Genomic DNA, 25,853 nt, shown 5'->3' on the forward strand with positions numbered 1-25,853 from the left:
AACAGCTCAGGCAAGATGGCCGCCCTTTTAATCATGTTCAGGAAACAGAATAAAATCTGCAATCAGAAAATAAAAACAGATTAGAAAAAAAGGACTTGTTGCTGTCTGGTTTTAACGGGTAGAAAAAATTTTTGGTGACACATTTCCTTTTGAATGAACCACACGGTACTCCTGTTGTGAAAATGTCCACTGGTGGAAGGGACAGACATGTCCATCTTCAACTTCCACTGAAAAAACTGTGCATTGTAATGTGAACAGTGTTTTTCAATACAGTTTGCTAATGGTCATGTCTGGTCATATGCCCTCTATCAGCATTATTTTTTAGACTCTAAGTGCCATGTGGTCTGTGAAAAAACCTAACAAGGTGGCATGGCATCACAAAATAAAAATTTTATAAAATACAGTATATAAAATATATAAAATGTCATATTGTCATTATATTGCATATTCTAACACATTTGTTAAAGTTAAAAAAATACAAAAAAAAGTTTGCGTAAATAAAGTTGCATTTATCCTTTAATACACTTGTATTTACATTTTCCGGTATTGGGATCCGTCATAGGATCTCAATACCATAGAAAAACGCTTCCGTTTTGTCCCCATTCATTGTCAATGGGGACAAAACATAACTGAACAGAACGGAATGCTCCAAAATGCATTCCGTTCTGTTTGGTTGCATTCCCGTAACTTTCTGTCATGTGATGCAGAGTAAAACAGATCCGGCATGACCAACAATGCAAGTCAATGGAGATGGATCCATTTTCTCAGACACAAAAGAAAACAAATCCGTCCCCCATTGACTTTCAGTAGTCTTCATGACGGATCCGTCTTGGCTATGTTAAAGATAATACAACGGGATTGTGTTATCAGTAACGGAAGTGTTTTTACTGATCCCTGCTGGATCAGGCAAAAACGCAAGTGTGAAAGTAGCCTAAGATGTTTTGCTACAAAAGATTCTATGATAGAACAATAGAATAAGGAAGCAACAGTATGTTCATCTCATTGGTTTACATTTAATAATGTGATTGCCATAAAATACACCAAATGTTGGTGCATTTAATGCTGTTGCAAAGTAAGCCAACCAAATGATGTTCTAAAGTTACATAAAAGTATTTAGCCATGCATCAAATTTATAATTCCCCATGAGCCATTGTGATAATTATCTTGGACAACACCTTTAAAGAGGAATTTTCACCACTCCTGATATTCTTGTTTTAATAGCTTTATGCATTCCCCATGTAATAACAATTCTGGAACATCTTTTCTTATGTCTGTATGTTATGCCATTCCTTTATTATTTCTACTAGAATTGATGAATGAATTGCTATTAGCCTTCAGTAAGGGTACAGAGGGGTGCTAACCAGTTGGGAGTGTGTACCTGCATTGTCTGACTCTATCCAATCAGTGCTGCCATTTTCAGACCGTGCAGGTACACCCCCCAACTGTTTACCACCCCTCTGTACCCTTACTGAACGCTAATAGCAATTCATTCATAACTTCTAGTGCAATAATAAAGGAATGGCACAACATAGGGCCATAAGAATAGATGCTCCAGAATTGTTATTACATGCGGAATGCATGAAGCTATTAAAACAGACAGGAGTGGTGAAAGGTCCTCTGATTGGATGCCCTCACAGCCAGGGAGAAGAGAACTGCCCCCAGCGAAACTGCGGGTCTCCGCCTATTATAACTGAGTTGGCTCATTATAATATAAGGCGTCGAAATCAACGGGGCCAAGAGTGGACGAACGTAGTGGGGGGCCTTTGAAAAAAAAAAAGTGCCATGGCATCAGTGGGGACCGCCCTATAAGGTAAGACCATAATTAGACTATGGCTAAACTGATGAAAGGTCCTCTTTAAGCAGGCGATACGAGAAGTATCAAACTTAGTTTCAAGCAAAGGGTCATCTGGGTTCTGCGCCTTTTATTTTGTGATGCCATGCCATACAGCTAAGATTCCAGTGGCAGTGGCTGAGGGTTTTACGCATGTTTCTGTCAGGATCAAGTCTAACGGTACCTGTAATTAAATTGTGCATGACCATATTTGTATATGTCAGGGTGTGGATTTAAGGAGCTTTTTGTTTCACACTTCCCCCTCTATTGCGCTAGATGAATTTGGATAGATTGAAGACTTGGCCAGAGAAGGGGCAGATGAGGTTTAACACTGAAAAATGTAAGGTTATGCACATGGGAAGGAATAATGCAAGTCACCCGTACATACTAAATGGTAAAACACTGGGTGACACTGACATGGAAAAGGACCTAGGAATTTTAGTGAACACTACAGCAAACTAAGCTGTAGAAACCAGTGTCAGGCAGCTGCTGCCAAGGCCAATAAGATAATGGGTTGCATCAAAAGGGGCATAGGTGCATGTGATGAGAACATAGTCCTGCCACTTTACAAATCACTAGTCAGGGGCAGACTGGGAACTTAACCACCTCAGCTCCCTTAGCTTGAACACCCTTAATGACCAGACCACTTTTTACAATTCTGCACTACACTACTTCTGCGTCTGAATGGAGCCTTACAGGGGGGTGATCACCCCATATAGACTCCCCTAAAAACCCCCTGTCATTGATCACCCCCCTGTAAGGCTCCATTCAGATGTCCATATGTGTTTTGCGGATCCACGGATCCACGGATCAGGGAGTCTAATATGGGGTGATCAGGGGTTAATAAGTGACAGGGGGGGTGTAGTGTAGTGGTGTTTGGTGCTACTTTACAGAGCTGCCTGTGTCCTCTGGTGGTCGATCCAAGCAAAAGGGACCACCAGAGGACCAGGTACAGGGCCGGACTGGCCATAGGGCAGACCGGGCATTTGCCCGGTGGGCCGGGCCGCCTGGTGGGCCGGGACGAACACAATCAGCCGGGCCGCCGGCTGAGTTTATTTATTTTTTTAATTAATGTGCCAGCAGCCGGGCAGGAGTGGAGATGAGCGCTGTGGAAGCGCTTTCATTGTGGAAGCGCTCATCTCCATATTCATCTGTATCGCCGTCCTCATGACAGCGATACAGATGAATGGAGCAGGGGAGAGGCGTCTCCCTTGCCCATTCCTCTGATAGGCTACAGGCCTGTAGCCTATCAGAGGCCGGTGCAGGCGGAGCGATGACATCATCGCGTGCACCGCCCGAGCCGTACAGCCTGCATCGCATCGCTGACAGCAGCATGGAGGTAAGTATATGAGTTTATTGTTTTTATTATTTAATTTTATACTATACTGTGGCAAGAAGGGGGGTGGGGGCCCTATATACTGGCACACTATGGGGGGGGGGGCACTATGGGGCCCTATATACTGGCACAATATGGGGGGGACACTATGCAGAAGAGGGGAAGCACTATGGGGCCCTATATACTGGCACAATATGGGGGGGGTCGGCACTATGGAGAAGAGGGGAAGCACTATGGGGCCATATATACTGGCACAATATGGGGGGCCTATATACTGGCACAACATGGGGGGGCACTATGGAGAAGAGGGGAAGCACTATGGGGCCCAATATACTGGCACAACATGGGGGGCACTATGGAGAAGAGGGGAAGCACTATGGGGCCCTATATACTGGCACAATATGGGGGGCACTATGGGGCCCTATATACTGGCACAATATGGGGGGGTCGGCACTATGGAGAAGAGGGGAAGCACTATGGGGCCATATATACTGGCACAATATGGGGGGCATATATACTGGCACAATACGGGAGCACTATGGAGAAGAGGGGAAGCACTATGGGGGCCCTATATACTGGCACATTATGGGGGGCACTATGGAGAAGAGGGGAAGGAGCACTATGGGGGCATCTACTGGGGGCCCTATATACTGGCACACATTATAGGTGGGCACTATGGAGAAGTGGGGGACAAGAGCACTATGAGGGCATTATATAGGGGCATTTAATACTGGCACCCATTTTGATGCCACTGTGGGGAAGGGAGGAAAGGAGCATTATGGGGGTATCTATGTGGGGCAGTCTATAGGGGCATTTCATAGTGCCACATTATGGAGGGGACTAGGGAGACGGGGAAGGAGCACTATGGGGGCATCTTCTGGGGGGACTATATAGGAGTATTTTATACTGGCACAAATTATAAGGTCACTATGGGCACCTAAGCTCAACTGGTGGTACTAAGTGTTTTTTGTAGTGGCACACAGTACGGGCCATTGGAACACATGAGGGCACTCTGGGGACATTGGCTCTACTGGGGGCACTAAGAGGAGGTATTTCTTTATTTACTGCCACACAACGGGGCATTTTTTGTACTGGTGCACATTATAAGGGGGGGGGGGGGGGGGGTTCTACTGTCAAACATTATAAAGAGAATTATTACTATCGGGGCATTATGGTGGGCTTTATTACAACTGGGGTACTATGGGAGCATTATTACTTGTGGGACACAATTACTGTTGGGGGCACTATTACTACTAAATGCACTCTGGCAAAGAAATAATTACTATTGTTGGGACTTTGGGAGCACCATTACTTTGGGGGCACCCTGGCACAGCATCAGCTTATCACAGTTCTTTTTGCAGTATAGTTTTGGGGAGCACAGCTTCTCAGTATTGGGGGTGCATGATGGGATGTTAATTGGAGGATGATGGAAAAGTAGGAAACTAAGATGTCTGTCAAACTCTGCAGAGACGTGAGATGGCTGAAAGAAATCATGGTGGTCTGATCTGAATGGAGAAGATGAAGAAAGAGAACATCTACATCGTCACTGAGACGTCACTGGATATAAGAGGTATGGGGCGCTGTATTAGGCTACTTTCACATCTGCGTTAGTGATCCTGGCAGGCTGTTCCAGCTGAGAATTCACTGGATCTGGCACTGCTGGATGCAGACAGAATCCCGCCAGCCCCATTAACTATAATGGGGTACGGCAGAGATCCGGCCACAATCTGGGAAAAATGCAGAGAATCAGCGGGACATAAACCGCTGCATGCTGTGCTTTGTGTCCAGTCGATTCCTTGCATTTTCTGCCGGACTAGGTGGCCGAATCGTACTAAGACCCCTAATGTCACCTGGGGACCCCCAAAAAAGCTTGTGTGTTGGCTGAAGCCTTCCTATCTTACTGGTGGCTGGCCCTGCCTCTCAATTGTTGCTTCCGGTTTTGGCTCCGCCCCTAGACTGCAAGAGGGTGGGGCCTGTTGGGGGTCATGTGATTGGGCTGCTCAGTCAAAAATGCCCGGGCCTATTTTTTGTCCCAGTCCGGCCCTGACCAGGTAGCAGGTATATTAGACGCTGTTAACAAAACAGCGTCTAATATACCTTTCAGGGGTTAAAATTGGAAAGGTATATGATCACCGCTGGCAGGCTGTAGATCAGCTCGTTTACCTGCAGTTCCTGTGAACGCGCGCTCCTGTGTGTGTGCGCGTTCACAGGAAATCTCGCGTCTCGTGAGATGACGCGTATATGCGTCTAGGAGGAATGAATCGACCGCCTCCGGAACGCAATCCGGCGTTAGGCGATCCGGAGGCGGTTAAAGTGGCCCTGGAAAAAAAATACCAAAAGTGGCCCTGTTTTGTAGTTGGCTCCAAATTGATGGAAGGCAGGGCCAGCAATACCATATTGTGGCACATTATACCACCCCAGAAGAGCCAAATACAACAGTGCATCACAAAATACTGCCAGCAGCACAAAATACATCCCCAAAAACTTCCACTGGCCAGCCTTGAGGAGAGCCCAGGCCCACCAGGAAATTTCCCTGTAAGGTCTATATAGCCAATCCTTCCCTGTCACTAGTTAGACCACACATGGAGTACTGTGTACAGTTCTAGGCTCATGTGAACAAGACAGACATAGCAGAACTGGAAAGGGTTCAGAGGAGGGCAACTAAAGTAATAATTGGAATGGGGCAACTACAGTACCCTGAATGATTATCAAAATTATGGTTATTCACTTTAAAAAAAAAGAAGATGACTGAGGGGAGACCTAATAACTATGTATAAATATACACTGATGAGCAAAAGGGTAACAATGTTTTGAACTTTTGACTTTCAGGCTCCATATCTCACCATCCACTAAAGCTTCGAACATAATTTTATAGACAATCATCTTGGCTATCTCATTGTCTTTTTTCAGCCTTGTAAATTATGTTACTATGTTAATTTACCCCTCTCCCATGACTACCCTGAAAAGTGGATAAGTCAGCCTGGTGAGCCCCTCCAGGGCAATAAAGATATGCAACACACCTCTTTATGTTATGGTTGCAGGTCTCCATTTTGCTGTGGCTGAGGTGAAATGTGTATCTCGCCTCAGGCAGTGGCTGACCTGCCTCTGGGGGGCAGCAGTTTACAGTGGGGTACGGGAGCCACTGAGTCTTCTCCCTGCTGTGATGTCTCAGCCGCTAGGCTTGAAGCTTATGAGGAAGTAGAACGGTAAAGCAGGTCGCAATGACAGGAGGTTTCAGTGATGTCATCACAACCACCTGCATGGGGACTTGGCAATGCAGGTGGCATCGGGGAATGGGAGGGAGGTTTTATTTTTATATATATATTTTTTTAACATCGCCACTACTAGGAGCCCTACAGTGGCATGGAGGGGAATGGAGCATTATATACTACAGGAGGGTGGAAGAGCATTATACATACTGGCATTACAGGGGGGATAGAGGAGCATTATATTTTGGCACTACAGCGGGGATACAGGGGAATATTATATACTGGCACTATGAGGGGGAGTGGGAGCATTATATATACTGACATTACAGGGAAGCATTATACATACTCCACTTACTATTCAGCACTATTACTTTGTGGGGGACTATTTCTGCAGTCTAGTATTTGAAGGCATTAAGGAACACAGTATTGGAGGTAGCAGCAGGATGACACTGTTAGGGCACCAGGAGGAGAATAATGTGATCTAAAAGTGAGGAATCTAATATGTCTGTGTGGCAAACTCTGAAGAGACAAGGCATGGCTGACAAAACTCATCATGGCGGTCTGCTCCCAGTGGAGAAGATGAAGAAAGAGAAAATCTACATAAGAGGAGACATCACTTTATGTAAGAGGTATATGACACTGTATTCTTCTGCATGTTTGGTAGTGCGGAATGTATTGTCCATCTAAATATGTATATAGTAGGGCTGAGGGAGGAAGGAATTTCAATTTTCTCAGATGTGTAAGGCTCTTTAGAGCACATCTTTAGAGTCTGGTTGGGGCTTTCAGTGCTTCACCCGGACTAGATAACCTAGCCAAGATGAAATGGGAGTAGCAGACCCCCTGCAGGCATAGTATAGACAAATGGAACATTTTATGTAGCGGGGGTTCGGCCCACACTAATCAGATACTGATGACCTATCAGTTATAAAGCCTTGGAAAACCCATTTAAGGGGTTTAATAGGAATTTTGATGGCCCAAGTACCTCTTCAGGTCATACTGGGATACCTGATGTGTCTAGTGATGAAGAATCTGGTCAGGAAGAAGATGAATTGTTTTATCTGGAGGTTTATTTGAGGAAAATGTTATGGTAGGTATGATGTTGATATTTTCTGTTAATGAGACAAATCACTTTGCAAAGACTATAAGGGTGACTATGAAGGTGGAAGAGGCTCGACTGCCTAGATGAGTTCAGGATATCATATTCAGAAGCTGTCTATAGAAATTTGAGTTTCTATAGGTAGTGATTGATATTATTTAATTGAAACGCGAACCTCACTTATCTTTTCCTGTGATACCATGTTCAGAAGACAGAGGGGGTAATTTATCAAACTGGTGTAAATTAAAACTGACTTAGTTGCCCATAGCAACCAATCAGATTCTTCCTTTCATTTTCCAAAGGAGCTGTCCAAAATGAAAGGTGGAATCTGGTTGCTATGGGCAACTAAGCCAGTTCGGCTTTACACCAGTTTGATAAATGACCCCCAGAGAGTTTTGTAGATTCATAAAATGTTAAGAGGGAATGGAAAAATTCCATGCATTAGAAGGAATGGAAACATTTTGATGGGAAATTCCTAATTAGCAATAGATAATGAGGGGCACTCCAGGCATTAGGCATTAGGGAAAAGGGCAGCAAGTACTCTATGAATATGTCAATAATCACAAATATTTAATATAAGTAGCCAATACATAAAATAGTAAAAACATCCATAAAATAAAACAATGTGTACAGTAAGTATGGACCTCAAATAATCGCAGGGGAATCACACATGATCCTGAAAAAAAATCATAAAAAAACATAAAAATATCGCGTTGCGAATATATTTTCCAAAAATCGCCAAGGATGTCCGTTATGCGACTTTACTTGCAAATAATCGCAGGAGATGTCCGTGATTTCAAAGTATCAGTTCTTATCTCCAGCCTAATAGAAGGCTCCAACTAAGTTCGAATAGAAGGCCTATGTGTTCAAAGCAGTAGTAACACCACACACTGTCCAGATTCTGTCCCGCTAGCTTAATCGGATCATCAGATATTGATAATCGTTAAGGATATCCCTTACCATATGTCGTCACCAGCTAGATCTTTCGCTCGATCTTCCTACGCGGCGTCCCACATGGTATGGAGTCTCAAACGTGACGTCTCACGTGACTCCTCGGCTTGGCAGCTGTATAGTATCGAACGCTTCCTACGATCCTGCCTCTAATTCGAGACAATGTAAATAATTCATAGGAGAAAATCCTCACGAATGTATCCTTCCTCTGTGAGTCAATCCTGGTTGATGGGAAACGGCTCACTGTCCCAGCAGAACCAGACGCGTTTCAGGGTATACACCCCTTCCTCAGTGGTGGTGACAGTGAGCACTTCACAACCTTTTATACATCTCCAAAGGTAAGCTGTGGGTGGGACTGGTCTAATTGGAACATTCGAAAATCCGATCTGGAGTTCCATTCCCATTTTAATCTCCATAGGAACCAGATTCACACCCCACATATTATTAGTCTGCCTCCAATTCTTGGGTCAAATGGTCTTACAAAGAAAAATTCCATCACTCCATAACTTTCCATCACATAATGTATAAAAACATATTACAAAACCTACATAAAATATATGGCTCTTACATAAAAAATACATCGCTCTGTATAGAAACACACAAAAACATATAAAATACAAAAAATGCTAAGAAAACGCATATGCAGTTGGGTGCGTTTTCACCGCGTTTTCGATGCGTTTTTCATAGTAATACTACAGATCGCACCTGGGAAGTCCTGACATCAAGTAGAGGGATTCTACCCTATCACAATTCCACACAGAACTTTACTCAAAGTGTTAGAGGGGGGAGAGCCGGACAGGGAGGAAGGGGAAGAGTGCTGATAAACAGCCAGACTCTGGACCTGCGTCACCACCCGGCTCGCCCCCCATCCCTCAAAGAAACCCGAATAGTTCCCATTCAGCGTTGAGGCCCCTAGGAATTAGGGACTCAAACTCAAAGATGTGGCGGGACTCCTGTCTGGACATAGAGGCTATATGATTACCCCCTCTCCAAGGTTTCTTCACCCTCTCCAATGCAATGAATATCAGGGAGGAAGGATCACAATTTTGTACGTCTTTAGAAATGCCTAGAAAGAGAGTGTAGCATATAGCCCTTCCTAATATTCGCCATGTGCTCTGCCACCCTCTTCTTTAGCGTCCACTTTTTCCTCCCTATATATTGTTTTCGACACTCACACTGTAATAGATAAATAACGTCAGTTGAATCACAGGTCAGACATTCATTAATGTCTAACCTAAACGCATTCTGAGTGGAAGTGATACTAGTTGTTTTCCTTGCAATTGCCACACCGTCCACATCTATGGAAACCTCCAGTCGCTAGCCAATTTTGACCTTTAGATAGACACTTCCTATGCACTTTCAAGGTGGGTGCTACTTTTGCTGCCAGGTTAACTGCTCTGGTGTAAGTAATCTTAGGGTCTTTCGTGAGGGAGGACCCTATAGTCTTATCATCAAGAAGGAGATAGAATCATCCCAGGGTAGAATCATCCTTATCACCTCCTCCTGTGGGGATACACATTTTGGGGTAAAGAAATCCTCCCTACTCATGTCTCTGACTTTTTCTAGGGCTTTCTCAACAGTCTGTACTGGATATTCTCTGTCCACAAACTGTTGGCTCAAAGACACAGCTTCTTCTTCAAATTGTCGTTGGTCGGTACAATTACGTTTCAGTCGCCTGAATTGGCTGACCGGTATGTTTAATAACCATCTCGGCAAATGGCAACTTGAAAAACGTATGAAGCTATTCCTAGCTACCTCCTTAACAAAAGTACTACACTTGATCATACATCCCTCTATCTCTATATTGATGTCCAGAAACTCCACTTCCTTATCACAAATTTTCGGGGTGAATATCACATTTCTCTGGTTGTTATTAATTTCCACCAGAAAATCATCTAGGGTCTCCCTTGTACCTTTCCATATGAACAGGACGTCGTCGATATATCTACACCACAACACCAGATCCGCCCCCAACCTGGGCCTGATGATCTCAGATTCCCAATGTGCCAGAAAGAGATTGGCATAGCTGGGGGCGAACCTGGTGCCCATGGCTGTACCGGTCAGTTGGACATACAAATCCTGCTCAAATGCAAAGTAGTTATGTGAGAGGATGTGGTCCACTCCCTCCAAAAGAAACATTAATTGCTCATTTTTTTGTGTATTACTGATTTGAAACTGTTTCTTTAGGGCATCTATGCCCATTTGATGTTCAATCACCGTATAGAGGAAGCTCACATCAAGTGTACCCAACAACCAACCCTCGTTCCACTCCAGAGATTCCAGCTGTTTAATAATGTCAGTAGTATCCTTGATATAGGAAGCAGTATTCTTGACAAGGGGCTGAAGCCATCAGTCAATATACCGCGATAGATTCGATTAAATGGAATCAATTCCTGACACTATAGGTCTCCCTGGAGGGGAATTCAGATCTTTGTGGATCTTTGGGAGGCAGTAGAATACAGGAATTCTCCTTTGTGTCTCTGTGATAAATCTAGCCTCATGGTCCAATAAGAATCCCGGCCTCACCCCCTTGTCACAAAACATCCTCAATTTCCTATGGTATTCTTCTGTGGGGTCCCCTTTAAGTTTACGATAGGTGGCCTCATCCTTAAGCTGTCTAAGACATTCTCCCCTGTATGCCTCTGTATCTAAAATCACTACTGCTCCTCCCTTATCTGCAGGCCTAATCGTGATTTCTTTCATCTCCTGCAATTCCCGAATCGCCTCTCTCCCCTTTTTCATTAAATTTGAGGTCCTAGTGTGACCCTTCAGTGATCTCAACTCTTTTTCTACATTCATCTTAAAGGTCACCATTTCACCACTCATCTCCTGTCTGGGATATTTCTTAGATCTTAATTTTAAATCAGTATGAGAATACCTCCCTGAGTCCGGATTACCCAAACCAGCGTTCACAACCGGGTTTTTAAGGAAATACTTCTTCAAACAGAGTCTCCGCACAAACTTTTCAATGCCCACAAAGGTAGAGAATTTGTCCAGAGTTCTGGTTGGAAAAAACTTCAAACTCTTATTGAGCAGAAGTATTTGAGCCTCTGTGAGTGTAGTCTTACTAATGTTAATTATATTTGAGGCTTCCTTGGTGGATTGTAATGCTCTCTTCTTTTTGGCATGTCTGCCTCTACCTTTCTCTGTGACTGTGTGATTGTTGTCCTCTGAAATGTATATCCTCCTGTTGGTTGAGTGACTGTGGATGACATGTCTGAATGTAATCGTGCCTCCCCCCTGGTGTCCTCATTTGATTGTCCCAATATTCTGGATACCGTTGTCTCAAATTGTAATCGTGTTTGTGATCTCTTTGTGTCATACCGTGCCTCCTTGGTGGGGAGGGTGTCCGTATGTGTTTCATTTTCTTGCGGTGATGGGGAGGGGTCCCATCTAAAAAAAGAGGCGACGATAAGGCCTCATACCTATTCGTGACTGCAATTAGTGATTCCCTTACGTCCTAACCAGTGGCACAGATGGGGTATTCTGCCCCTGTGGACTGGTTAGGACAGGTGGAAGTTTTAATGAAATAATAAAAAACTGACATACACACGCCCTCCCTGCCCCCAATAAAGAGGGGTGTGACCATCAGAACCTTGTGTTTTTTTCTGTCCTGCGGACAGGACAGGACGGGTGGTTCACTCCTCCATCCCTGCGGTGGAGAGAGTGTTTCTTTTTTATTATCTCTTTCCCTCTGGGAGCGGAGCCGCTCCTCCTATGCGGCCTGAGGAGATAATGCTCAGGCCTTAGCTGGGGTTCAGCCCTATCCCTGTTGGGGTTACCTCATTTCGAGGTCTGGAGCGGCGGTATCGGCGTCCCGCATGTTCGGCTGGGCGCCGCCATCTTGCGGAAGTGACGTCAGGTGATGTCACTTCTGGGTTTTCTCCGGCCGATCGCTGTAGCGTCGGCCGGGGAGTATTTTCATTGTTTAGGGTCGTTGAGTGCCTTTAGATGTTTCAGGGTCCCTCTCTGGTTTCCAGAGGAGGGAGTTTGGTTACTCAGAGCTGAAAAATAAGCTTTAGAGGTTTACCCCGCCCCTTTTGTGGGTGGGGCTTTCTTTTGGCGCCCAAACACCCTATTTAAACTTGGTGAGGCTCCAGGTTCAGTCTCCTGGAGCGCAGTTAGTTCTGTTAACCTTGAGTCGTGTGGTTGGTGCTAGAGTTGTTTGCGTGCAAACCTCTGTGTTGCTGAAAACCTTTTTTCCTTTACAATTCGAACTTGCTAGGATCTTCTGGGTAAAGATCCTGAAGCTTGCTGTTAAAGGTCTTTTTTTCTTGAATTATGCTTAAATTCATATCTCTTGTATTTTCAGCCATGTCTTCTACCGGGGACGGTGAGCGAGACCCCAGCAGGAAGTCCGCGGGCAAGAGACGTCACCTGCAGTGCCATGACTGCCAGATCGTGCTGGAGGACTCCTATGATTTTTCACGGTGCCCACCCTGTAGGACCAAGACTCTCCCCCAGCTGGAGCCATCGGTCCACAACGTAGTCGATTGGGTAAAGGGGTATATGGAGTCCAATATGACCCAGGTGAACGCCTCCATACAAGAGCTGAAGAATACCCTGGTTTCCAAACGCCATCGTCCCTCCTCCCCCCATCGGGCGATGGAGGTCTCGGGGGGTCAGGAGGCGAGAGACGGTTCAGCCTCTTCCTCCTCAGATGAGGAGGACGGGTTCTCATATTTTTTTCCGCTGGAGAAGGCCCAGCGGCTACTAAAATCCGTCCGGTCGGGGGACCAGGACGTTGATCCGGGGGAAGCCTCATCCTCTGCCTCTAGGGTGCCTAGGGCCTTTAAAGCAGATGATTCTCTCCTGTCTCTGATGAAGACGGAATGGAGAAAGCCAGAAAAGGGTCCAGTGTTGACCAAAAGATTCAAGGCGGTGTTTCCGGTCAAAGAAGAGCAAGTATCTTCCTGGGGGCCTGTCCCCAAGGTGGACATGGCAATTGCAAAGCTATCTAGAAGGACCCTGATCCCATCAGACGACGGGTCAAGTTTGCAAGACCCAATGGACCGGAAGGCGGATTGCGCCCTTAGGCGCGCTTATTCCTCAGCCTCGGCCTCCGCCTCGGTTTCTAGGGACGACATCCTGGCCTCATGTAAGACGGCCAGCCTTGCCATAGACTTCTTGTGTGACGCAGCTCCACAACAATTGAAGCTGGCATCTAAGTCCATGGCTCTCAACCGCGGGCAGGCGTCCGCTTTGGTTGAAACCTTGGAAGGCCGATACGACCTCAAAACACAATCTTTGTGCCATGGCATATGAACCCAGCAAACTCTTTGGTGCAGAGCTTCACCAGATAATGGAAGGGCTGTCTGTCATGGTCTTACCTTCTTGCTGTTCTCCTTCGTTTGACATGTGCTGGCGGCCATCTTGGTTTCTGGGTTTCTTGTAGCCTCCCACCCTGCGGCTCCTCCTTCCCACTGGGAGGAGCTGGATGCCTAGCTCATATATATAGGAGGTCTGTGGCTTCAGTTCCTCGCTTGGTCCTCCTGTGTTCACATGCTTCTAGTCTGCTGCTGCTTCTGGTTCCTGATCCTGGTTTCGTCCGACTACCCTGCTGGTTCCTGATCCTGGTTTCGTCCGACTACCCTGCTGGTTCCTGATCCTGGCTTCGTCTGACTACCCTGCTGGTTCCTGATCCTGGCTTCGTCTGACTACCCTTCTGGTTCCTGACCTCTGGCTTCGCAAAGACTCTGCTTCGGTTTCGCCATCCGTTTGGACTTTTGCTTTACAGCTTTATTTTCAATAAAGCCTTCTTATTTTCACTTATCCCTTGTTGTACGTCTGGTTCATGGTTCCGTGACATTAGGACCAAGACATGAATTCTGACGGTACAGGGCCATCCTCGCTACCCACGCTGGTTGCCAGACTTGATCAGCAGGATCACCTGTTGGGTCGGTTCGCTGTGGCGTTGCAAACCCTGCTTGAACGCACGGCTCATTTCGCTCCCGTTGCCGATGGGTCGGTTGTCGCTCCTGGGCCCGCTCCTACTGCCGCTCCGGTTGTTGCGCCAGAGTCTACCCCGACACCTGTTGTTGCACCTGCGGTGTTTCGGGGTATGACCGGTTCTGCCCCTCTTCCACAGCGCTTTGGGGGAGAGCCAACTCAGTGCCGAGGTTTCCTTAACCAGGTGGGCATTTATTTCGAGTTGCTGCCACATGCCTTTCCTACTGAGAGATCAAAGGTGGGCTTCTTGATCTCGCTGCTCTCGGACAAGGCCTTGGCCTGGGCCAGCCCTTTATGGGAGAACAACAATCCGGTGGTTGCCGAGTTTTCCGGTTTTGTTGCTTCTCTTCGGAAGGTATTCGATGTGCCGGCTCGTGCTGCCTCTGCTGCGAAGCTCCTTATGTCCATCAGACAGGGTTCACGATCCGTAGCTGAATACGCCATTGAGTTTCGTACCCTGGCAGCAGAGGTGGGCTGGAATAATGAGGCTCTGGTCGCTGCTTTCTCTCATGGTCTCTCGGATGCCTTGAAGGATGAGGTTGCAGCTAAGGACCTACCAGTGGAGCTCGAGTCTCTTATTTCTTTCCTGATTTTGATTGACACCAGACTCAGGGAGAGACCTTCCTTTAAGGAGAGCCTGCGGAGGTTTTCTAACAGATTGGCGCCTACGTTTGCTGTCCCACCCGTGCCTCCCTCTCCTCCCACGCCTCCTGGGGATGACTTGTCTGGGGGTGAACCCATGCAGCTGGGGTTTGCTCGCCTGTCCGAGGGGGAGAGGGTACTCCGGAGACGCGAGGGCCGATGCATGTACTGTGGTCTCGGTGGGCATTTTCGGTTGGCATGTCCGAACCGTCCGGGAGACGCTCGCACCTGAGATCCTGTCGGGGGCAGATCTTGGGTGGAGTCTCCTCGTCCCCGGTTTCCCGTGTTGACAAACCACTGATCACTGTTGTCCTCTCCTGGGTCGGGGGCTCGGTGACGACCCAGGCGTTGGTGGACTCTGGTGCTGGTGGTTTGTTCATTGATAATGTGTTCGCTGCCGCCAATTCCATTCCTCTGCAGGCTCGAGGTTCCCCACTGGCTCTTGAGGCGATAGACGGCAGACCCTTTCTGCCGCCACACGTGACTCATGAGACCCTTCCAGTGGGGATAGCCATTGGTGCCGTTCACAGAGAGTCGGTCTGCCTCCAGGTTATTTCATCTCCACACTACTCGGTGGTCTTGGGGTACCCCTGGCTCCGGAAGCATAATCCGACTTTCGATTGGAGATCGGCCGAGATCCTCTCGTGGTCACCGCAGTGTGGGGCTAGTTGCATCCATGGGTCTGTCAAGTTGCTGTGTACTTCCTCGGACTCTCTGTTGCCTCCTGAATACGAGGAGTACCGGGATGTATTTGATAAGGTGCGCGCGGTTGCCCTACCTCCGCACCGCCCATACGATTGTGCCATAGAGTTACAATCTGGTGCCGTTCCTCCTCGTGGCAAAGTCTATCCACTGTCGGTAGCGGAGAATGAGGCCATGGAGGAGTACGTGAGGGAGGCGCTTTCACGCGGACACATCCGCAAATCCTCGTCCCCGGCAGGGGCTGGATTTTTCTTTGTGAAAAAGAAGGGCGGTGAGTTGAGGCCTTGCATCGATTACAGGGGTCTCAATCGCATCACGATCAAGAACGCTTACCCGATACCCTTGATTTCCGAGCTGTTCGATCGCCTTAAAGGGGCCACGGTCTTTACCAAACTCGACCTGAGGGCGGCATATAACCTGGTAAGGATCAAGGCGGGCGATGAGTGGAAGACCGCGTTTAACACCAGGACCGGTCATTATGAATCCTTGGTTATGCCCTTTGGGTTGTGCAATGCGCCCGCAGTCTTTCAGGAATTCATCAACGATGTTTTCCGTGACCTGTTGCAGCAGTGTGTGGTGGTCTATTTGGATGACATCTTGGTATATTCTGAATCCATGGAGGCCCACATTCTGGATGTCAGACGAGTGTTGCAACGGTTACGAGAGAACAAGCTGTTCGGTAAGCTTGAGAAATGCGAATTTCACCGATCCCAGGTAACCTTCTTAGGTTACATCATTTCCGCTGAGGGGTTCTCCATGGATCCTGAGAAGGTTTCGGCTGTCTTACAGTGGCCCCAGCCCAGTGGTCTTCGTTCCCTGCAGCGCTTTTTGGGCTTCGCCAATTATTATCGGAAGTTCATCAGGGACTTTTCCATGCTAGCCAAGCCTCTCACGGATCTGACCAGGAAGGGCAGTAATTCCCAGGTCTGGCCGCTCGAGGCCATCCGAGCTTTTGAGGCTCTAAAGTCCGCCTTTGTGTCGGGTACGATTCTGTCGCATCCCAACCCTGGGTTGCCCTTTGTCCTCGAGGTGGACGCGTCTGAGACGGGAGTAGGCGCCCTTCTGTCTCAGCGTAGAACACCAGAGGGTCCTCTGCTTCCTTGTGGGTTTTACTCCCGGAAACTGTCTTCCGCGGAGTGCAACTATCAGATTGGTGACAGGGAGTTATTGGCCATCGTGCAGGCCCTTAAAGAATGGAGGCACTTGCTCGAGGGTTCGGTGGTTCCGGTCCTCATCCTGACGGACCACAAGAATCTGACCTACCTTTCTGAGGCCAAGAGATTGACACCACGTCAGGCCAGATGGGCTCTGTTCTTGTCACGTTTTAATTACGTGGTCTCCTACCTACCCGGTTCCAAGAACATCAGGGCGGATGCCTTATCACGGCAGTACTCCGAGCTGTCCAGGGAGGAGTCGATTCCGACTTCGGTCATACCTCCGAATCAGATCTTGGCCGCCATTCGCACCAGCCTGACCTCTCCCCTGGGTGAGCAGATTTTGGCGGCTCAATCTGGTGCTCCCTCTGGGAGACCCAACGGCAGATGTTTTGTGCCTGAGGAGTTGCGCACTCGGTTGTTGCGAACCTACCATAACTCCAAGACCGCGGGGCATCCTGGAAAGAATCAGCTGTCCTGGGCTGTTTCACGTCTGTTCTGGTGGCCTTCCCTACGTTCCGACATCGCCGCATATGTAGCGGCATGCTCCGTTTGTGCCCAGAGTAAGTCCCCTCGGCACCTTCCGTTGGGCCTTCTGCAACCCATAGCCACCGGGGAGCGCCCATGGTCACACCTGGGGATGGATTTCATTGTGGACCTCCCTGCATCCCGAGGCCATACGGTCATTCTCATGATTGTGGATCGGTTTTCCAAAATGTGCCACTGTGTTCCTCTCAAGAAGTTACCCTCTGCACAAGAGTTGGCCACGATTTTTGCCAGGGAGGTCTTCCGGTTGCACGGTTTGCCCAAGGAGATTGTGTCGGATCGGGGGAGTCAGTTTGTGTCCAGGTTCTGGCGTGCCTTTTGCTCTTAGTTGGGGATTCATCTCTCCTTCTCCTCGGCCTACCACCCTCAGTCCAATGGGGCCGCAGAACGATCCAATCAGGCCTTGGAGCAATTCCTTCGTTGCTATGTCTCCGATCACCAAGACAATTGGGTTGACCTCCTGCCTTGGGCTGAGTTTGCCAGGAACACGGCGGTGAACTCTTCCTCTGGGACGTCTCCCTTCATGGCCAATTATGGGTTCCAACCTGCCGTGTTACCGGAGGTATTCTCTCCCCAGGATATTCCGGCTGTGGAGGATCACCTTTCCGTCCTACGTGCTTCTTGGGTACTGATCCAGAAGTCCCTTGAGGTCTCTGCGCAGCGCCAGAGACTCCAGGCTGATCGCAGACGAGCGCCTGCTCCTTCCTACCAGGTCGGAGACCGTGTATGGTTGTCCACCCGCAACCTCAACCTTCGAGTGCCCACTCCCAAGCTGGCGCCTCGCTTTGTTGGTCCCTTCCGAGTGCTTCGCAGGGTAAACCCGGTAGCCTATGCCCTTGCGCTTCCTCCTGGCATGCGGATCTCCAACGTGTTTCATGTCTCCCTGTTGAAGCCACTGGTGTGTAATCGTTTCACTTCCTCGGTTCCTCGGCCTCGTCCGGTCCAAGTGGGTAATCGTGAGGAGTATGAGGTGAGCAATATCCTGGACTCACGCCTGGTTCGCGGTCGGGTGCAGTTTTTGGTCCATTGGCGTGGTTATGGTCCAGAGGAGCGTTCCTGGGTTCCCTCCGCAGATGTCCATGCTCCTGCCTTGCTCCGAGCCTTCCACGCACGCTTCCCTCAGAAACCGTTCTTTACTCCGCGGAGGAGGGGCCCTTGAGGGGGAGGTACTGTCATGGTCTTACCTTCTTGCTGTTCTCCTTCGTTTGACATGTGCTGGCGGCCATCTTGGTTTCTGGGTTTCTTGTAGCCTCCCACCCTGCGGCTCCTCCTTCCCACTGGGAGGAGCTGGATGCCTAGCTCATATATATAGGAGGTCTGTGGCTTCAGTTCCTCGCTTGGTCCTCCTGTGTTCACATGCTTCTAGTCTGCTGCTGCTTCTGGTTCCTGATCCTGGTTTCGTCCGACTACCCTGCTGGTTCCTGATCCTGGTTTCGTCCGACTACCCTGCTGGTTCCTGATCCTGGCTTCGTCTGACTACCCTTCTGGTTCCTGACCTCTGGCTTCGCAAAGACTCTGCTTCGGTTTCGCCATCCGTTTGGACTTTTGCTTTACAGCTTTATTTTCAATAAAGCCTTCTTATTTTCACTTATCCCTTGTTGTACGTCTGGTTCATGGTTCCGTGACACTGTCGGACAAGAAGGGCAAGTCCCTTCCCCAGCAGTCCTTTCGTGGTCGGGGCAAGGGATTTGGTTCCAGGGCGGAACCTCAACCCAGAGCCCAGAGGAATTGGGGCTCCCGTAGAGGAGGAAGATCCTCTCGGGGTTCAAGACCCCCCAAGAAGTCCTCGGCGCTCTGATTGCGGGCCTCCTCGAGGCTCTTGGTATTTAGCCGGTCTGACTGGAAATCCCAGGCTCCCTTCTCCCCACATTCCCGTAGGCGGTCGCCTACAGCATTTTCTACCTTGTTGGCAGGATCATATCCAGGACAGTTGGGTCCTGCGAGTAATTTCTCTGCGCTACCTTGTGGACTTGAGCAGTCTGCCTCCGGACAAGTTTGTCCAAACAAGGCTTCTTACCAGCAACAAGCAAAAGATTCTAGAAGATTATGTGCTAGAATACTTCCAGAAGGGGTCCTTAGAAGAGGTTCCTATCCAAGAGAGGGGAACTGGTATCTACTCCCCAGTCTTCCTGGTACCCAAGAATACCGGAGGTTGGAGGATGATTATAGATTTAAGGTTCTTCAACCGTTTCATAAAACAAAAGAAGTTCCGTATGGAAACTATCCAGTCGGTGACCAATCTTCTTATGCCGGGAGATTTCTTGGCAACCTTAGACCTCAAGGATGCTTATCTCCCTATTCCCATCCATCCTGGGTCCAGAAGATTCTTAAGGATCGCGGTAAACATCGGGGGGGTCCTAAAACATTTTCAGTTTGTGGCCCTCCCGTTTGGGATTTCTTCAGCCCCACACACTTTCACCAAAGTGGTGGTCTCTGTGGTGGCCGCGCTAAGGCTTCAGGGCCTAAGTATAGTTCCATACCTGGACGACTGGCTCCTCAGAGCGCCTTCCCAAGCGATCCTGTCCCAAAACATCCAACAGGCTGTCACATTCCTGCATCTGTTGGGATGGATAATCAATTGGGACAAATCCCAACTTCAACCAGCCACCTCGGTAAGGTTCTTGGGGTTCATGGTGGATTCAGTCAGGATGACGATTCATCTCACTCCCGAAAGAAGGCAATCCGTGCAACAGACAGCCTGTTCTCTTTCTGTACCAAAACAGGTAACAATTCGAACATGGATGAAAATGTTGGGACTAATGTCTTCAACCGCTCAGTCGGTTCCTTGGGCATTATGGCATCTACGTCCGCTCCAGTCGGAAGTACTAGCCAAGTGGAATCACAGTCCAGTGGGACTCAATTCCGTGCTCTCCCTGCCTTACAAAGTCCGATCCTCTCTAAGGTGGTGGTCCCACCTCAAGGACGGCAAGTCCCTGATCCAGCCCTCTTGGATCATACTTACTTCAGACGCATCCCTAGTAGGCTGGGGTGCGCATCTTCAGGACATGACAGTCCAGGGAACCTGGACACCTCAGGAGAGGTTATTGTCATCAAATCTCCTGGAGATCAGAGCAATCAGACTAGCTCTTTTTCATTTTGCTCCCTTCATTCGAGGGAAGGCAGTGAAGGTACAATCAGACAGCATGACAGCTGTTCTGTATATCAACAAGCAGGGAGGCACGAGGTCACAAAGTCTCCTGAGAGAGATAGGGGTGATATTGGATTGGGCAGAACTGAACCTCACCCACTTATCAGCCGTTCACATTCGCAGAGTTCTCAATGTGATTGCGGATCGCCTGAGCCGAGGTCTTCCAACCGGAGAATGGTCACTTCATCCAGAGGTCTTCAAGGAGATAACGCTCAGGTGGGGCATGCCAGAGATCGATCTCATGGCAATGAGGTTCAACACCAAGGTGGAGAGGTATTGCTCCCTTTACAGGTAGGACAACCCGGTGACTAAAGATGCTCTGTCAATCCCATGGAGGTTCAGGCTGGCCTACATCTTCCCTCCAATTTCCTTGATACCAAGGGTTTTGATGAAAATCAGGCATGACCAAGCGTCAGTTATCGCCATTATCCCACACTGGCCGAAAAGAGCTTGGTTTACCCAACTCTTACAGATGAGTCGGGGTCAATTTCTGAGGCTTCCCCCAGAGAGAGTACTGGTGTCGGGGGACACCCAGATCTCCTCAAATCTTCAAATGTTCAACCTGACGGCCTGGAGGTTGACCAGTCCCTTCCACGGTTAGAAGGGCTATCAGGGTCTGTCTTGAGAACCTTAGAGCACTCCAGATCAGAAGCTACCAATAAGGCCTACTCCAGAATCTGGAAGATCTTTTCATCCTGGTGTACAAGGCATCAGCAAAGACCTGCTGAAGCTTCCATCCCGATAATTCTCCAATTTCTTCAACAGGGGGCTATCACCAGCTACCCTTAAAGTGCAAATTTCAGCAATCTCTGCTTGTCTCAACAGAGCTATTTCTCAAGAAAAGATTCCTGAAGGGAGCCTCAAGATTAAAGCCTACAGTAATCAGACTTATACCTGCTTGGGATTTATCGGTTGTGCTCAGGGGGTTGTCATCTCCCCCCTTTGAGCCCCTAGAGGAGGCGGGATTCAAGTTCCTGACATCAACCAGGTGATCTCCATACCAACGTTGGCTCCACCTCCCTCCTCTGAGGAAAGAGGGCTTCATACCCTCGACATTTCGAGATGTCTTAGGATTTACCTGGAACGCTCGAAGGTATTTAGGAAGGATGAAAACCTCCTTATCCTTTTTTCCGGTACCCATAAGGGGAGGAAATCCTCTAAGCCCTCCATCAGTCGCTGGATTAAAGAGGCAATTCGGGAGTCTTATATGTCTCAGGGCTCGGAGCCCCCTGAATTTGTAAGGGCCCACTCTACTCGAGCAATGGCCACTTCTTTTGCAGAGAGAAGCTCGATCCCATTGGACGTGATCTGTAAGTCAGCTTCTTGGAGTTCTCATTGCACTTTTATCTCACACTATAGAGTGGATACTAGAATACATAGTTATTCCTCATTTGGCCGGACAGTGTTATCTTCCACCAGGCATGAGGACCATCCCATGGGGGTTTCTACTTGCCAAATCCCCATCTGTGCCACTGGTTAGGACTTAAGGGAATCGTTAATTTCTAACGATAATTTGTTTTCCCTTAGTCCTAACAGTGGCACACAAATTTCCCCCCTTTTTTTAGTAATTGTGGTTATTTTTGTCTACTTGGAATTACACGAGGTTCTGAGGGTCACACCCCTCTTTATTGGGGGCAGGGAGAGCGTGTGTATATGAGTTTTTTATTATTTCATTAAAACTTCCACCTGTCCTAACCAGTCCACAAGGGCAGAATACCCCATCTGTGCCACTGTTAGGACTAAGGGAAAACAAATTATCGTTAGAAATTAACGATTCTTGTTGTGTTTTCTCTTTTACCCCATTAGGGAATCTATACGTGTCTTTATTACTATTTCCTCTTTCCTGAATACATCCATTCCCACCCATAGAGGCATTCCCATACTGATTCCTTAATTTCCTGTTTTTCTTATATACAATCTCCTTTTCCAGGGTGTCTAAATTTTTACAAATCCTGTCATGCCAACCCCTAATTTCCTCTCCAGCGGGGAACTGTTCTAGTGTTTTTTTTTATATTCATAATCTGTTCGCTCAATTCACTGGAAATTTGTAGCCGTCGTTTGATCACCATTTGTATCAAATTGACAGACTGAGCTTTCAGGAAAGTGTCCCACTCTTCACTGAAAATGTCATTTACTAGATTGTTGGCTGGAGTTTTATTAAGTGCCAGACCTTTCGGTATAATACCCTATTGTAGAAAATGGGTAAGTGAAGTGACCTCCCACTTATTACGGAGTTGCCGTTGGAGAAGTTTCTCCAGATCTCTGAAAACATCACTACTCGATCACATATAACTAGATCCAGTACCTCGTTCATCAGTAAAAACGAATTCATCAATCTTCTTAAACTTACTGTCTATATGTTCCCAAATATCCATTACGGTCTCAAGGGAGCACAGCTGTAGGGTGGATAGACAAAAAGTGACAAAAAATGGAAAACAGTGACTCTACCTATCGACCGAATGGATCAGGGTGCACACCTCTCGGTCCACCCAGACCGTCTGGACAAAATAAATTAGCAATAGATAATGAGGGGCACTCCAAATTTGGGAAAAAGGCAGCAAGTACTCTATGAATATGTCAATAATCACAAATATTTAATATAAGGAGCCAATACATAAAATAGTAAAAACATCCATAAAATAAAACAATGTGTACAGTAAGTATGGACCTCAAATAATCGCAGGGGAATCACACAGGGTCTGGAAAAGAAAATGTACTTTTGAAAAACAAGAGTCTGAGGATTGGGACAAAGGCCCAAGAACTGATGTTTCTCTGGCAGAAGGAAATCCTTAAAAAATAGAAGAGAAATGGTACATCCTTAGACTAGACTATCAATGTTTTTGGTCAAATAAACTTGGTCAAATTGTCTCTCCTCGGATGGAACAACACTGCCAAGATGTCTGCAAGATGGTAAGTTGAAGTGGGATATCCTACTCAAACTTACCACTACAGATTGACCAGCCATTCATCTGACCACCCCAGTTTCATCAGTGATAACAATCAAGCACAATAATACTGTTGTCATTAAACCAGGTATTGGTACTTTTGGCAGTGTGTGCAGGTGGTAAGTGCTGCTGGAAAATGAAATCAGCATCTCCATAAAGCTTGTCAGCAAAGGAAAGCATTAAGTGCTCTAAAACTTCCTAGTAGACTGCTGCGCTGACTTTGGACTTGATACAACAAGATGGACCTACATCAGCAGATGACATGGCTCTGCAAGCCATCACTGACTGTGGAAACTTCACACTGGACCTCAAGCAACTTGGATTGTGAGCTTCTCCACTCTTCCTCCAGACTCTGGAACCTTGATTTCCAAATGAAATGCAAAATTTACTTTAATCTGAAAACAGGACTTTGGACCACTGAGCAACAGTACAGTACTTTTTCTCCTGACCCCAGGTAGGATGCTTTTGACAGCTCTTTGTCACGAGTAGCTTGACAAAAGTAGTGTGACTGTTGTATACCATGTCCTGGATACGTCTGTGTGTATTGGCTCCAGATGCACTGACTCCAGCCACAGTGCACTACTTGTCAATTTCCCCTAAATTCTTGAATGGCCTTTTCTTGACAATACTTTCAAGGGTCCGGTTATCCCTGTTGCTGGTGCATCTTTTTCACACTTTTTTCTTCCACTTAACTTTCTATTAATATGCTTTGAACACAGAACTCAACAGCCAGCTTCTTTCAATTCAGCAGTTTCCCCATGATTGTGTTGCCTACTGAACCAGACTGAGGGACCATTTAAAGGCTTAGGAATCCTTTGCAGCTGACTTGTGCTGATTAGAGTGTGTTGGGGCAAAACTCCTACTTCTATGACCTGCTGGGGTCCAAATCAGGTAAAGGTGCAGGTACTCGGAAGAGATAAATGACACAGACTCAAGGTTGTATCAGAATAATCTCTTGACTTTATTGAGAGGATACAGAAATACTTATACCCAGTTTCTAGGACTCAAGCCAACACAGCTCTCGTCTAGAGTTGAGCGAAAACCTGGATGTTCGGGTTCGAGAAGTTCGGCCGAACTTCCCGGAAATGTTCGGGTTCGGGATCCGAACCCGATCCGAACTTCGTCCCGAACCCGAACCCCATTGAAGTCAATGGGGACCTGAACTTTTGGGCACTAAAAAGGCTGTAAAACAGCCCAGGAAAGAGCTAGAGGGCTGCAAAAGGCAGCAACATGTAGGTAAATCCCCTGCAAACAAATGTGGATAGGGAAATGAATTAAAATTAAAATTAAAAAAATAAAAATGAACCAATATCAATTGGACAGAAGTCCCATAGCAGAGAATCTGGCTTCACGTCAGCAGAGAATCAGTCTCTTCATGCCATAGCAAAGAATCTGGCTTCATGTCAGCAGAGAATCAGTCTCTTCATGCCATAGCAGAGAATCTGGCTTCATGTCAGCGCAGAATCAGTCTTCATGTCATAGCAGAGAATCAGGCTTCACGTCACCCACCACTGGAACAGGCCACTGTCACACATTTAGGCCCCGGCACCCAGGCAGAGGAGAGAGGTCCCGTAACAGAGAATCTGGCCTGATGTCAGCACAGAATCTGTCTTCATGTCATAGCAGAGAATCAGGCTTCACGTCACCCACCACTGGAACAGGCCACTGTCACACATTTAGGCCCCGGCACCCAGACAGAGGAGAGCGGTTCCGTAACAGAGAATCTGGCCTTATGTCAGCGCAGAATCTGTCTTCATGTCATAGCAGAGAATCAGGCTTCACGTCACCCACCACTGGAACAGGCCACTGTCACACATTTAGGCCCAGGCACCCAGGCAGAGGAGAGAGGTCCCGTAACAGAGAATCTGGCCTTATGTCAGCGCAGAATCTGTCTTCATGTCATAGCAGAGAATCAGGCTTCACGTCACCCACCACTGGAACAGGCCACTGTCACACATTTAGGCCCAGGCACCCAGGCAGAGGAGAGAGGTCCCGTAACAGAGAATCTGGCCTTATGTCAGCGCAGAATCTGTCTTCATGTCATAGCAGAGAATCAGGCTTCACGTCACCCACCACTGGAACAGGCCACTGTCACACATTTAGGCCCCAGCACCCAGACAGAGGAGAGCGGTCCCGTAACAGAGAATCTGGCCTTATGTCAGCGCAGAATCTGTCTTCATGTCATAGCAGAGAATCAGGCTTCACGTCACCCACCACTGGAACAGGCCACTGTCACACATTTAGGCCCCGGCACCCAGACAGAGGAGAGGTTCATTCAACTTTGGGTTGCCCCGCAATATAATGGTAAAATGAAATTAAAAATAGTATTGAATGAGGAAGTGCC

Source organism: Bufo bufo, chromosome 6 (genome assembly GCF_905171765.1).
Source record: "Bufo bufo chromosome 6, aBufBuf1.1, whole genome shotgun sequence".
Taxonomy (NCBI): domain Eukaryota; kingdom Metazoa; phylum Chordata; class Amphibia; order Anura; family Bufonidae; genus Bufo; species Bufo bufo.